This window comes from Rhagoletis zephyria, unplaced genomic scaffold (assembly GCF_001687245.7).
Source record: "Rhagoletis zephyria isolate East Lansing unplaced genomic scaffold, Rhagoletis_zephyria_1.1 Rzeph_scaffold_00191, whole genome shotgun sequence".
NCBI lineage: Eukaryota > Metazoa > Arthropoda > Insecta > Diptera > Tephritidae > Rhagoletis > Rhagoletis zephyria.
In genome coordinates this window covers 340,833-356,988 of record NW_016157275.1, presented here as the reverse complement: position 1 = coordinate 356,988, position 16,156 = coordinate 340,833, and the positions used below count along the sequence as shown (strand labels likewise).

The following is a 16,156-nucleotide window of genomic DNA, read 5'->3' as shown; positions in this document are numbered from 1 at the left end:
CAATAAAACTTGACGCGTGTGGAAGCAAAGAGAAAACACAAAAGAGAATGCGATAAAAATTGCTTTCAAGACTGATTGTTAAAAATTATGTGTTTGTTGTACATTTGTTCATGTTTGTCATTGTGCGTGTAATTTTCAAGAGCAGTTTTGTGCTCTTGCTATCTCCTTGTATTAACTCGTCCTTCGTTGGTATACTCTGATGAACATATGTGAGGATGATAGCAAGGCCAACTTATATAAGGTAGTGTTACAGGAGCAGTCGAAATTTTCGCCCGATGTTTCTTTAAGAAAGCCATAAACGTAGCGACCGTTGGTTCAACTTGGTGTTGTTTTGCTCTAGATTGCACCGTTTGTGGGCCTGTTGAATGAATTTATGTCTTGGTTGTATGAAAGATCAAAAAATTTGGATTTTCTGGCAAGTTGTACAACTTATCGCTACATTAATGGCCATGTTGTAGAAACTTATTTAATTTGCGTTTATCTTGTGCACTAAATAACCGAAAATGGATAACTCAGCCGAAATAGGTTCGTGCTTTCGTTGAATTTATAAATGTAAGCCGAAACTATGAAATTGGAAAAATGAGATTTTACAATGAGAGTGCTCGCAAAATTGCAATGTTTGTGGGCAAAACATCCAANTGTTTGTTGTAATTCATTCTGTCATTTACTACCACTATGCGTAGGCCAATTCATGAAATCATTTCATGCATTTGAGTAGAAATTGAATGAATGAATACCATTTCATGATTTCAATTAACGCGAAATAGAGCTTATGAACTTAAATTTTACTCAGATGAAATGATTTCGTGAATTGGAGTACGCATACATTTGATACTAATGCTTTTAATTTACAAGGTAATTTTATGTTTTTATACTCTTGCTACCACATGAATATATGAATTCGTGATAAGAATATCTGAATTCGCCTTGGAAGATAGAAAACGAGTAAGAATAAATGCCGAACAAAGGAATTTGTCTTCTTTCAACTTAATAAATGCATTTCGCAAACAAGAGTGCGTACGTTACTTAGTGCCTTGGTAATGGCGAATTCGTAAGGATTGCATTATAAACACTTTCATTTATTTGTTAAACATACAATTACTTCCATTACAACCCGGTCCTATGGATGCTAGAAGCGCGAATTCATGTAAGGTGGTATTACCGGAAAATGAATAAATAAATTATATGTATATCAGAAAATTAATAAGACGAAATGAAATTATTGTTTAGTTTCTAACCAAACCTATGTATGTAACTCAATCGCCTAATGGTTTGCCGAACCGTAAACATATGTTTACACATCCAATTTCGTGAGTAGGTACCTGGTACTCACACCTTTTTAAGAAGTTTCACTTCTATCATGTGTACGATGATACACACGCATTTTTTTTTTTAAATGCCGTTTGTCTAAAACGGACGAATCGCTCCACAATTGCAAGAGCATTTAATGATGCCATGCAATTAATGGGTACTGATTTCGAGGAAAATTATTTTAATATCAATCGCGCAGCGCCATATTTCGAGCCCCAACCGCCAAAAAACGTAAGCGACATTTTTTTCAAAATTTTCTTTTTGATGCTTAATAACATCTAGATGCTCTACGAGCATTTCTGCATCAAAAAGAAAATTTTTGAAAAATACGTCGCTTACGTTTTTTTTTGGCGGTTAGGGCTCGATATGGTATAATCAGCAAAGGCGCTGAAGGTATTTTACCCAAAGTTACTGCACGTTACTTGTTTGGCAGGCAATGCACCGAGTGGCCGAAGATGTAAGTGCGAGCTTCAGTGATGTTGACGATTTAATATCGAATGGAAAAAAATATTTTTAAAATCTGCTTTGCGCGTTGAAGCTTTTAAGACCATGTTTCCCAATATCGCTCTTCCGCCACAGCCAATATTAGCGAGATGGGAAACCTGTGGTGCTATTCTGTAACCAGTTAACGACAAATTTCGGATCGATATTGCAACTTTGCGACAAGTTTTTCGAGTTTCCTATTCTATAAAAATTTTGTAACGATTTCTATCGCAAAGTTTGAAATTTTCTTTTCGATAATTACACTGCCCAACAAAATTCGGAAGCTGAAACCTTCATCTAAGAGAACAGAACACAGGCTAGCAAAATTTATGTTGACTAAAATATTATTTATTTATTTATTTATTATTATTAGTATCAACAAACAGGACGCTTACTGACTATATGACAAATATGTACATAGAATAAGGGAAACCCTTATGACAAGTGCCTTATGAGTAAATTCTTAAAAGTAAACTTTGAGTAAGAAAAATCGAAGTTTAAAGATGAAGAATAAGCATTAAATTGGGAGAGAGTCCTCCTTAAAGGAGCATTAATACCATAAACAGTTTTAACAACACCCACAAAAAACAATTAATTACAACGAAGAATACGTGAGGGAACATTAAAACGAATTTTCATAAGGAGGTGCGAGCAATCTATAGAGCCTACAATTATGTCAAAGACAAAGCACATCGATAACAAAGTACGCCTGGACTCTAAGGACATGAGATTTATCAACAAACAACGAGAACGATAGGACGGAATAGGGTCTACAAATTTCAACGGACGCAAAGCAAAGCGTATAAAAGCCCTCTGAACAGACTCCAATCTGTTCACATGAACTGTATGAAAAGGTCTCCAAACAAATACAGCGTATTCTAACCTCGACCGAACTAAAGACGAATACAACAGTTTGAGAGTATAAGGATCGGAAAATGACGAGCAGTTGCGACGAATAAAGGCCAACATCGCGAATGATTTAGAAACAATAAAGTTTATGTGGGTGGTGAAGGTGAGCTTGGAGTCAAAATAAACACCCAAGTCTTTAAAATCAGTAATTGATTTTAGCGGGACATTCGAAAAACAGTAAGAGGTTGGAACAATACTAATCACTTTTGCAAAAGAGGTATAATGACATTTACCAATATTGAGGGACAAACGATTACGCGCACACCAACAGTACAAATTATCAAGCTCACCCTGGAGAATCAATGAGTCTTCTCTATTTTTAATTTCATAGTATATCTTCAGGTCATCCGCATATAGAAGAAACTTACACTTTGAGAAACAGGAAGATATATCATTAATAAAGATAACAAATAATAACGGACCTAAGACACTACCCTGGGGAACACCAGAGGAGGAGACAAAAGAATAAGACGATACATTATCCAAACGAACAACACAGCGTCTGTTATATAGATAGGATGTGATCCACTTCAGAAACTCTGAATGAAAGCCCAGGGCTTCAAGTTTAGCTATCAATATTCGATGAGGCACCCTGTCAAAAGCCTTAGAGAAATCGGTATATATAGCGTCAATTTGGAATCCCTTTTGAAAGGTTTCCAAACAGTCCTCTGTAAAAGCAGCTAAATTGGTTAACGTAGATCTGCCCGGCACGAACCCATGTTGGTTGGGACATAATAAATGTTTAACAGCAAAGTAAATTGTATCTTTTACTATGGACTCAAACAGTTTTGAGACATTGGTAAGCTTAGAAATCGGCTTATAATTCTCAATACAATTTTTGTTACCACTTTTAAGAATTGGCGTAATAAAAGTCAATTTCCAGTCATCGAGGAAAACTCCGGCAGATAGAGACATGTTAAAAATGTGCCTCAAAGGCGCAATTAGTGAAGGACAACTTTTAAATAAAATAACCGAGAGGCCGTCTACATCAGTGTTAGTGGATAGTTTAAGCTGGTTAATGCCATTAGCTACATCCTCGTCTGTCAACTTTAATTTCCCGAAGTTAATGGGAGTATCTAAATTTGACAAAAGATCTTCAGGAATAAAATCATTATCAGAATTACCTGAAATAAAGTTGGAAGAAAAAAAATCAGCAAAAAGATTAACAGCTTCGGAGATGGAGTTGGCTGACACCCCGTTAAGCTGGACCGATGCAGGTATATTAGAGCAATTTTTCTTTGATTTAATATAACTCCAGAAGAACTTGGGATTAGATTTAATATTGCTTTCTACACCGCGAATATAATCCTATACAAAGATTTATTGATCCTGTTAAATTCAGCTCTATAAAACACGTAACGCTCACGCAAATTAACATCGTTGGAATGCTTTTGTCTTTTGTAGAACTTATTCTTCTTATTCCTTATACGTTTGAGTTCTTTAGTAAACCATGGACGCTTAGCGGTTTTCGAATTAAGAATTGGGATGTGACCCACACAAATATCACAAAGTTTAGACTTAAAAATATCGTAGCAACCAGTTACATCCACATTTCCAAAGAGCTGGGACCAATNCATATCATTGCAACCAGTTACATCCACATTTCCAAAGAGCTGGGACCAATCCAAATCAAACAAATTATTCAATTCAGCAAAATTACAACAAGAGTAGTTAAAAGCAACCGTCTGACTAGCAGTCGGTAATTCAAAATATTGGTAAAATTCAAACTCCAAAACCATAGGGCTATGATGCTGATTTGGAGGGGAGATGTAACTGGCCGCATGAGAGAGCTTGAAATTTATATTAGAGCTAATAAATATTAAATCTAAAATTCGGTTTAACTCATTAAAAAAACCATTGATTTGAAATAATTCAATACATAATAAATTATCAATTAAATATGATTCAGATAAAGTAGTAACATTTGATGGGGTGAGGAAAATATTGTTATCAATAAAGCTCCAGGAAATATTACATAAATTAAAGTCACCTAAAACACAAAGTTGGCTGTTTCCAATTTTCTCGTGGAGTGCCAGTATATTGTCAACATGTGCCTTGTATATGACATCACAGCTGCCCGGCGGAATGTAGGACACACAAATGTACAGCACACCACAGGTGCCATGTAATTTTACACAAAGCTGATCCAACAGGGAGTTGGCATCTAGCAGCGGATAAAAAGAAGCTCGAAGATATCTGCGCGCAGCTATCAGTACACCACCACCCCTACTAACACCAGTTTTAGCAAAATCTCTGTCTTTGCGAAAAACGTCAAAGAGAGCTGGATTAAAGAACTCCGCATCGAAAAAGTTAGCATTCAGCCAGGTTTCTGTCAGAACGAAGCAGCCATAATCCAATTGTGAGCTGAGAATGTAGACAGATTCGGATTTTGTCCTGAGTCCCGAAGTATTTTGGTGATAGATACTTATTTTCCGATCACCAGAGGTGGAATGACTTTTTACTTCTTGGGCTGCGGCTGGGCATCTTTTTGAAAAAAATCAAAAGGCCGGACAGCAACGTTGGAGGGCCAAATATCCGATGACAGAATTTTTGAGTAGTCAGATTCTGAAACTCCAAGCTTGAAATTAATGTGCTTAATAGTTTCCAAATCAGAATCCTTTTTGACCAGTTTATAGCATACAATTGTCTTCTTATCGATAGCTGCATATTTAGCCACATAGCCAATGATGTCATCAGTCCTTACAGTAGGCAAAAACGATGATAAGTGCAGCCATTTGCGGCGAACAACAACTCCCAGCTCCGAGTTCTCATTTGACCCAAATACACACCGCCTATGTCTCTTATGAGTACGCTTTTTATCCATAGCGGACCACTGTGCATTATTTGCTTGCGCATTGTTAGTTGCGTTTTTCGCTTGTGCGTTGCTCAACCTAGCATTGTTCGCCAAAGCCGCAGCAGCGGCATACGTAGGCACAGCGTTAGCGGGGCCAGCAGTTGGTGAACAGGGAGAAGTACAAGCAGGCGGAAGAGATGAAGCAGAAAAACCGATGTTATTACCAGGAGTAGTTGGCGAGCGAGTAAAAGCAACAGCAGCAGAAAAACCGGTATTACTACTAGGAGTAGTTGAAAAACCGGTATTAGTATCAACTACATCAAGAGCGGTATAACCAGTATTTATACCCGGCGCATCAGCAACACAATGCATTTCAGAACTTTTTCGTACTGCCACGGTATTAGAGTCAGCAACAGCATCATTAGATGGCGCAGTGAAAGCGCGCTTTGGCAATTTACCAGGCTGAGCAACAACACTATCACTAGCTTTTGCTTGCGAACGCGTCGTTCTTTTGTTTCCACTAGTAGCAGGAGCCGGCGAAATAGAATTATCATTTGCTGGTTCAATTAATGCGATAAAAATGCTTTTTAATTTTTCCAAATCCGAAATCGCGTTTAAGATTTTATCTTTCAGCCCACAATGGGCCGTACAATTAGTACATAAAGACATTATTGCGAGATAAATGAAAATAAACACAGAGCGATAGAAAACACGACCGAACTATTCTGCAGTCACAGCCGATTCTTTTAAGATTTGTACCGTAGAGCCCGAATCGGATGTTGAAAATTTGTACTTGGCTCTAGTTTTCAAGCAATTTGAGTATAAAGGTGTCTTCCTCATCTTCAGTTCAACTGCTAGAGTCAGTGTCCATCGGTATTTGGTGATTAATCCATGAAACCTCGAGTCGTACTTCAAAAATTGGTATAGGAATTTCTGCAGTATATGGATAAAGGCCGTTAACCCCTCGTTTTTTGGTTTTGAGTATAAAAGGACAGTGTTTAGGCTTTCATATCCTTCCACACAGATAGATATATTGCATCAATTTATTGTTTTACAAAACTCCAAAAATGTTCAAAAACGCGTTTTCGGCACTTTAACTAAGTTGATCGAAAACTAGAGCCTATCTAATATCTTTAGGGTCATTATAACATTGTTTAAATTTTGTTGGCCTGTGTTATAATTGTTGATAGGTTAGCGATGAAAAAAATTCGGTTGTTAACCTTTTCGACAAATGTTTGATTCGAGTTTTTTGCATCCTTACAGACACCCTAATGAATGATACATGCATACATATAAAGTCGATGACCGACGCATTCCTACTACTCGAAGAAGTCAAATAGCGCCAAGGGACGCCGTTTTGCACGTTTAACGGACAATAATATTTCTTAAATGGTCATTTGCACAAACTAGTTATTTGGTCAAATATCTTTACTGTTCTGTGACTGAGTCAAATACACTTATACCCCTTTTAGTTGCTTACTAAAGCGATGCTATTTCGAGATGCCGCGAGTGGTCACTATAATAACGCATTAACTTCCTATTAAACAGCTGCACAAGCACTACATCTCAGTATATCCAGTAAACAAACTTAGCAACTTTTTTCCACCAAATTTGGTCCCCATAAAGGACTAGTGTTGCAAGCAACGCTTTTTCGTCAAAAAGGGTGTTGTGCAGCAATTTTATGTGGTGAAAATTATTTTAGCGCTGTAAAAATGGATAGAAAAATATTGCAGTGCGATTGAACATCTCAGGTTTAGCTGAAATATAAATGTATATATAATGTTGAACAAATATTTGTAATTTAGTATTTAAGTTAATTGTGAAATATACCGAATGCACAAATTAAGTTATGGGAGCTATTTATTCATAGAATTGGAAATAAGGTTGATGATATACTCTAAATAAATTGTGAGTCTGCGAAAATATCTTTTCAGCATATGAATATACTTCTTAACATTTTCCCGAAATTTTACATACAGGCTCGAAATTATGCCAGTAACATTCAAATATCGTCGCTTGGATGGAAAATTTCCGTAAGCGTTATTTTGACAGTTTTTAGTTAAAGATGCAGTTATATATTTTAAAATCGGATATTTCGTTTTTTTAACATTTTTTTGGATATCTTCTTTAGTTTCCGAGTAATTGACTAAAGTCATTTGGTACAAATTACGTTAGTAATGCTGTCGTACTAAACTAATCAAGATAGCGTCATCTGTTTTTAAATATCTGCTTTAATTTCCGACATATTCAGCGTCATCATGAGTTTCATTTTCTCGAACCGAGCTACCTTTTCACTTTTCGTTTCCGTGTATTCACTACGGGTGGGTGAAAGAAAACATATCTGCCGATTTTTTTTTTTGTTTGGGCGAGACTCACGATTAGGCTGATTAGTGTAAAGTATCGTTACTTTATAAAAAATATTATCACATTTGGCGTATACGAAAAAAATTTTATTAAACTCATAAATGGTTGACAGTAAACTAAAAAATAAGATAATTAAGAATTTCGTGAACTAGTACATAGCATTCTTCAACACTTTGGAGAAAATATGTAGTCGAGTTTCTGAGAAACCTGCCGAAAGTAACATGCAACGATCTTTTATCTAGCCGACGATATAACATTTAGCTAAAATATGCATCTAAATAAATTATGTCATTATTTTCGCAGTTGAAGTATATGCCAGGCGAGTAACAGGTAAATACATACATATGTAAGTATATCTAAATTACCACGTTGAGCTTGTATAATACTAGGTTTGTATAGTAACCAATAGTCAGTACTAACTTGTACTGGAACCTGCAAATTTTTAATGGAAAAGTGTATGATAACCCAAAAAATTTGCAAGAGAGCACTGAATCGAGAGCATAATAACACGGGAGAGCTGCAAATTCTTGCTAGTGAAATTTTTACTAGCAGAAATTAGCTAGCAGAAGAAGAAGAAGAATAAATGTCAAAAGCCGCCATTTGTTGATTTGGTTTAGCACAAACAAAAGTAAAATGAGTGGAAATCAAAATATTAATTATGTACTAGACTGTGTAAGTGCTTGTGTGGAAAGCAAACAGTTTAAAACTGATTTATAAATAGTAAAATGTTTACAGCAGAATATCAAAAGGGTGCAACAACTATTCATTTGCAAGTTTTTACTAGTTTTGCGTTCAGTAACTTTTTCTGCTAGTTTTCTCTTCTTGTAAATTTTACGCTCTATTTTGCTTTTACGCTTTGGCTGCAATGTTTTACTGGAGAAGTTACTATACAAACCTAATCTCTCTCTAATGCCTTAATTCTATATACGTCAGAAGCAATGCCCGACACGGTTATGTCTTTATTTAATAACGGCTCTATGACAAAACATTCAAGAATTATATTCTTAGATTTTTATTTACTTCATTTCATACATTAATATTGACCTGATTTTTTTTTTAAATAAATACCAGGAATAAATATTTAATAAAAAACTATTTCACTTAAGCTTAACCAACTTTTAGTTGCTCGGAGCTAATTTTGGAACGCTTCATGAATATTTTCATAGACGGTAAATGCAATCCTGGGTGCATCGTTAATGAGCTGAAAAACCAAAACAAATTAAACGGCGAAACAATGTTTATATTGTGTTTTAGGCGCAGTAATTGTGGCAATAGCCATATGATGAATTTTGTCAGTGTTGAGGGAATAGGGCGGTAAATTTGTGGAATGGAGCCTTTACAAACGGCAATGGAATTCCGACATTATTCAAGGAATCGTGAATATAAGCTGCGTTCCATTTGGCATATTTGCGGGTTAAACCTTCAGAAAGTTACAAAAAAAAAAAAAACATTTTCCTTATATATTTTTTTTTGTGAAATAAAAATACTCCACCTTGGACACCAAAAAATTTCTTTAAACCATCTTGCGCATGCAGTTTGTTGATCTTATCTTCACGGTTACCGAAATCACCAACGTAGTGATTAGCCCTCTTTCGCCAGCCACCGGTTGGTGTTGAGCTTGAATGGCCACAGGTAGTTGGATGCTTTCTTGAACTGGGATCCAACAGTGAATATTTCGTGCGCTAAATAATCAACGCACTTAATATCGTGCGCTTTGTGCAATTTGCGTTCGATCACAAAGTTGTCAGAGATTGGGCCACGTTGATGGTTGTGCTTGACAATTCCACGTTTGTAGATCAATTCACGAACTGATTTAAGATTTGGATAACCCCATGTGATATAGGATTCGGCAATGCGTAGCATATTAATGGCTAAATTTGATGAACAAACCGTGGTTAATGTGGCGAAAACGGAACAAACTGTCGCTCTTTTGGTGCAACTTTGTTGATACCGCGGATACAGATCACAAAAGCCAATTTGTCTTCCGCAGGCACGTAGAATGAGCCGCGTTTCTTTGCCAGGCGGCGCAACTTATTCTCACGGCATCCACCACGGAGATATTTTGCTTGATATTTCTCAGATGCATCAATTTTCCACGTTTGCGGAGTGCAATCACAGTAGAGCGCTTTAGTTTACGCTTGATCAGGGTAGCACGTTTGCTGACCTGCTTCTTGCTGAACTTCAGCTACGACTTGGGGACAGCAGGCGGCTTCCTGGAAGGTTGTTTGCCCTTTGCTTCGGGCTTCCTACCGGCCGTGGAGGCAGTCATCTTAACTTGTAACTTAGCACGTTGAGAAGGCGAAAAAAAGTTCGCCAAATGTGTGGAGCACCTCTTAACTAACGCCACTCGATTAATAACAATTCTATTAAACACAATTTCATTTAATTAATTACTTTTTTAATACATAGATATGCTGCAACCAGGCACTTACTTTCCCAAATTCTATCTTGCCTGCGCTGCTACTTCGTACTAATCACTTCATTTTCCAACTGCGCCTTCTTTTTTGCCTCAACATATCCTAAAAAGACATACAATTTACATTAAACAATAGAAATCGAAAAAATTAGCACAAAAAATACTCACTTCGTTTTGTTTTGTTGTCAAATTTCTGAGAAATGTGAATTCACCACGATGCAATACAGAAAGAAGACGGACCAGGGATGTAATTTTAAGTAAACCTATTATTCAGTGGAAATGCGCAGAGCGTCCCGAGTGTCAAAATTAATTTGCATCAAATATAACATTAAATGGTGGTTCTTATCCATTTTTCATATTATTAATCAGAGTATATACATTATATGGTATTTCTTTCAAAAATTAATGCACTATACGCATATTTTTTTTTAATATCTCTTAAGTTTCTTGCATTGGTGCTGCAACCATGCGTGTAAGAAATTGTATGCTACCTGAAATTTCACCTCTGGAAACTTTATCCCCANCTCTTAAGTTTCTTGCATTGGTGCTGCAACCATGCGTGTAAGAAATTGTATGCTACCTGAAATTTCACCTCTGGAAACTTTATCCCCATAAAGGACTTCACCACAGTTTTTTTACTGGATATACTGAGCACTACATAAATGGATTGCACACCAGCAGCTCTCATTTCAAGCACTGTATCTTCCCTTCACACGCATAACAAATCAACTGTTACACTGGCGAAAGGTTTTGTGATTCGAACGATTGCTGCCCAACAGGCAAAAGAACAACAGAATAAAACTGAAGTAGAACCAAACTGAAGTAGAGCTTGCTTTGTATGAGTACATACCCAAATGTAGATAAGTACATGTGTGACCGCGCACTTCCTATGCTGAAGTGTTTTACAAAAACAAAAGTTCAGAAGTGCTTATTAGGGATGTTGCGAATGTGGAATTTTAGGCATCCGCGGATGCGAATGCGGATGCGGATGTTTAAAAGCTAACATCCGCGGATGCGAATGCGAATGCGGATGTCAAATATTTTTAAGAAATAATTTTGGTGAGTACATTAGGGTATTTAGGTAAATAAGAAATGGAAAAGTTATTAATATTTAATAATGTTTTTTTTTTTATTTAGTAGAAGGAGTAATTTTGCTGCCTTTTCGGGTTACAGCCGGTTTCCTAACGGGTCGTAAATCAAACCTGCGCCACTAAATAACTGAGGCGACAGACTTGAAAAACTTGAAACTTGACAAAATTGTAAATTCTTTTCGATTGACGCTGCACCAGTTGAGAGGACTTTCAGTTATATTTCTTTTTTTATTGCGGTGCAACCATTCCTTTTTGGGAATTGCATCAAGGCTGCAAAGGTCGGATGTATCCTCCTGACTTTCATCTTCACAATCTAGCGTCACCTAGCAAGATCGCTGTTTAAACGCCGTTATGTTCCAATTTGGAGCACCAATTCGTTTGGTTGTTTCAGAATTTGGAGAACGTTTTTCGATTTAAGTTTTTGTAATTCATTTTTAATCCTTTCTTCTGTGACTGGTTTGAAAAATGTGCGCTTATAGCGAGGTTGTGAATATGTGGATATGCTATTTGCTACTACTATTTCCTAGGAATGAAAATTTCGAAAAAAATCTGTTTTGAAAGTCGTGGCTGCCAGCAGAATTAGTTTAAAATCTTGTTTAAAATCGTGTTTTTGAATTATGGAATCACGGACGATAAAGGTCTAAGATTTGCTTAGTTCCCGAGTGACTTCTTGGAAAGGTTCGCCTATAATGAATACCTTGTAATTAGTGTCTCTTATTAGTTAGATGAGCTCGGCTTTTCCTTGTTGCAGGCAGTCACAATTAATTACTCACCGCTGTCCGTACCAAAAGCCCTCAAATCCATTTTGTTGTTCCATTCCATGCGCTCAATGTGTTTTGATATATCTTTTGAGGCGAATGAACGCAAATTTTCAACATACATATGTATCAGGGACCTTATTAAACAGTTACAACAGCTAAACTTGGCCAGATATTTTTAAGTCGAAAATAAAAGTCCTAAATTTAACAAGTGTGGTATCAGCTGAAAGAGGACTAAAATAGCTTTAAAACTGAAATATTTAAACGAGGAAAGCCAGCAGAAAGCCAGCTATTGAACAATATTTAAATTAAAAATGTTTTTTAACTACCATCGAACAAACCTTGGGTCAGGTATATGTATTTCTTTTGTATTATATTATTAAAAAAAATATAAATAGAAGTGGTAGCCTTCGATCGTTATTTCTGTTTAAAAGCTATTTGGGTCCTCTTTTATTTGGTACCAAATTTGTTTAATTTGGATAAGCGGTTTGTTTACTATCCGGAAAGACTTTTATTTCGAACTTAAAAAATATCTGGCCTAGTTTAGCGGATATTTAGTTAGTTACGGCTTTATGTTTTTCAGCGACGATGTTAGTTAAGCCCTTTCCCTACTATACTAACGATATATTACCTGCCAAGTCCAACTCCTCAATATATATATAATTCACCTTGAATTAATTCTTATTTAATTTGAGAACTTGGCTGTCGACTTATTTACATATAATTTGATCTTTATTTCGATGCGTGCTAATTTTGACAATTTACACAAAATTAAAATAAATGTTTTTCTTTTCGAGCTGAAAGACTAATAAAAGGAAACGAGTTTAAGAATAATAAGTTTTATGAGAAAAAAATAATTGAACTTTTTTAGGAAAAATTAGAAAAATACTAGCGATGCATCCAGTTTTTTCAACAGACCTTTGACAAATAATATTCGATAGTTAAATAATTCTTACGTAATTAAAGGTAATCTTTTAATGCGCAAATAGTCGACTCTCGTTATAGTCAGCCGTTGAACATAAATTACGAAAGAAGGTCGACATAGGGGACAGTCTTAACGTAGCATCTCCACAGGCAAAAAAATTTTAGCTAACATTTTTTGTTTGCCAAATATACGTTTTATCACCGCACTTGCACAATATTCGCATTCCGCATTGATTATTGCGAATGCGAATGTTCAAATTTATGCGGAACTTCCGCGGTTGCGAATGCGAATATTCGCAACAACCCTGGTGCTACCTAAACGAAGTGTGATATGTTTCCTTTTTTGTCTTGTTTTTGGCTAAGCATCTGTGAGTTTGCCTGCTCTTACATAGACTCTTATGTATTTACGTAAAAAACTATACAGTTTCAAAATATGCGTTTTTATTAATTAATTTATTAATTTGTTATATTTCTTTTCTTATTTTGGAAATGTTACACATTACGAACACCCCTAATGAGAGAAGGATCAACTTTAAAACGGACACAGACAATTGCGCACATGTGTATCGCAATTTGGTGTTAAATCGGCAACAACAATCCTCAACGTAGGTGTTCCGTTCCGCCTTCCATAATCAACATTCGTTGCGTTTCCCCAACATACCTTCATAGAATAACAATAAAATGCTTTGCTTTTACATGTACATATGTTTGTACATATATATATTGTCTTACTGCTCAATGTTCCGTGTATTGTTGTTTGTATGTTTTTTGTTTACAATTACGGTATTTTTAATTGTCTACTTCTTATGTTTATATTCATTTGCCTAAAATTTCACTTGTTTAACTTTTATTTCTTTACGCCTAATTAGCCCACCAGGCACAATCAAGAGTGTAAGTTGTGTTTAATGTATGCTTGTAATAATTTAAAGTTAATAATAAGTTATCGCGTTTGTATATTTAAAGTCCTGAAGATTTATTTATTTATTCATAAGTTGTACAAGTTAAGACTAACACATCCAAATATTCTAATCTTTTTTTAATATTAGCTATAGTTTGCGAATTTTTGCAAATTTAGGAACAATTTCGGTAGCTCTAATAGAAAAGCCATTATTTTCCATCGTGGAAAAATTTTGTTTATGCAAATTGGCATGGAAACACTGAAAAGGCACAACTTCTAGAAACAGTAATTAGTTCACTTATGTTTACGCATACAATATAAAAATTTCAAATATAGGAAAATTATAAAAAATTTAGTTCAACAGTTTTTTTATTTTAAAATAATTCGTTTATAATCTGAACGATTTTCATCATATTATTATCTTAAATTAGTAACGGTAAGTCTCGCCTTCAATTTGGTAATTATTACGTACTGATCGAGTAACCTTTACCAAAGTTATATCGAGAAACTTAAGTGAATCTCCGGTATTTTTCTAAAAAAAAAATCTCTTCAATTGTATAGATAACTTTTAAATAAAAGAACCGGATTACAGAAACGTGTGCCAGGGAGTGACTTTTTTCGTTCAAGCCGAATGCAAAGCAATATTGTCCAATTGGGGAGTCCTCAGGATTTCCCAGGATATGTTAAGGACTGTTGTATTTACCTACAGTCACTTTTTCACATAATGGAATTAACTAAAATATTTATTGCACGTCCCCTACTTTCATATAACGGCAAATTTAGAAACCGCAAAAAATGTGCTTCTTTGGTGACTAATGAACCATTCCGCTCCGATTTTCAAGACTGCATAAATGGACTTAAAATGAGAATTTCTTACCCTAATTGTATTTTGTTAATGTATGTAAATACTATTGAAACTACGCTTGAAACTACTATTGTTGACCAAATCGGCGTGACCAAGTCCATGGTCCTTTTAAGATTATATAAACATCCGAAAACTTTAAAACGTTTGACATAATCTCGTCCGCCTTTTTCGTGTTTTTCACTTGGTTGCTGAAGTAGTGAAGAATTGAAAATTCATAAGGGAAAATTATAGTTTTTGTAAGTTTTATCTTAATATCTTAAAAACTTGTAAACTTATTGAAAGAAAAATTTTTCAACATATATCGTGTATATAAATTTAAAAATCACCGCAATTTAAATATTTTAGAGTTTTGAATTTCTTGAAGTTTCCCCTTTTTAATAACTTGAGTGGAATTTCAAAATTTTCTAAACTTTCAAAACATTGTGAATTGAGAAATTTTAGTAAATCACAATAATTCAATATAATGAATACTAGATTTCTAGAAATTTTTTATTTTTCAAAAATTTTGAGAATTGTAGTTCTAACAAATTTGTTCTAAGTAAAAGTGTCGAATATACAAATTTGATCAGACGAAATTAAAAGTTTTCGAATGTTGAAAATATTCTCATAATTCGTCGTTTTTGAAAGTTTAAAAAATTTTCGTGNTAGATTTCTAGAAATTTTTTATTTTTCAAAAATTTTGAGAATTGTAGTTCTAACAAATTTGTTCTAAGTAAAAGTGTGGAATATGCAAATTTGATCAGACGAAATTAAAAGTTTTCGAATGTTGAAAATATTCTCATAATTCGTCGTTTTTGAAAGTTAAAAAAATTTTCGTCATTCTTGAAGATTCAAAAAATTTTTGGACGTTGATGTTTTCAAAATTTTCAAAAATTTTAAAATTATCAAACTTTGTTATATCAATACAAAATTTTGGAAAAGTCCCGAATAGTGGAAAAATTTTGGAATTTTTCAAAAATGTTAATATCTTTTAGAATTCTAAGAATTTTCTATTTTTACACACAAGTACAGTAATAATTTTTCGACAATTTGTGATGTTTCACATTTTTACATTTTAGGCTGGATTTTAGGATAAATAAAATTCTCAAAATTTTGGAAAATATAAAAACTTCTAAAATCTCAATAATTTTGTACANGAATAAATAAAATTCTCAAAATTTTGGAAAATATAAAAACTTCTAAAATCTCAATAATTTTGTACATTTCAAAATATTTTCATTTTACCAAAATTTCTAGAATCTCCCGGATTTAGATAGTTTTTGAAATCCTAGAAATAAGAAATCTCAAGAAATTGAATAATATTAATTTTCGTTGTTTTCTGAACCTGTGAAAATATTCAAACT

At 34.6% G+C, this 16,156-nt stretch overlaps 1 protein-coding gene and 1 long non-coding RNA gene across 11 annotated transcripts in view; both read right to left on the bottom strand.

Annotated features, from left to right (window-relative positions):
• LOC108358004 (CUGBP Elav-like family member 2) overlaps window positions 1–16,156 on the bottom strand; it is a 364,101-nt gene that overhangs the window by 21,319 nt on the left and 326,626 nt on the right. The gene's annotated exons all lie outside the window — the stretch shown is intronic.
• LOC108358006 (uncharacterized) lies at window positions 8,923–9,291 on the bottom strand. The gene is made up of 2 exons (XR_001846692.1): window positions 9,202–9,291; window positions 8,923–9,062 (listed from the first exon to the last, which is right to left on the bottom strand). It is a non-coding gene; the product is annotated as an uncharacterized LOC108358006 (long non-coding RNA).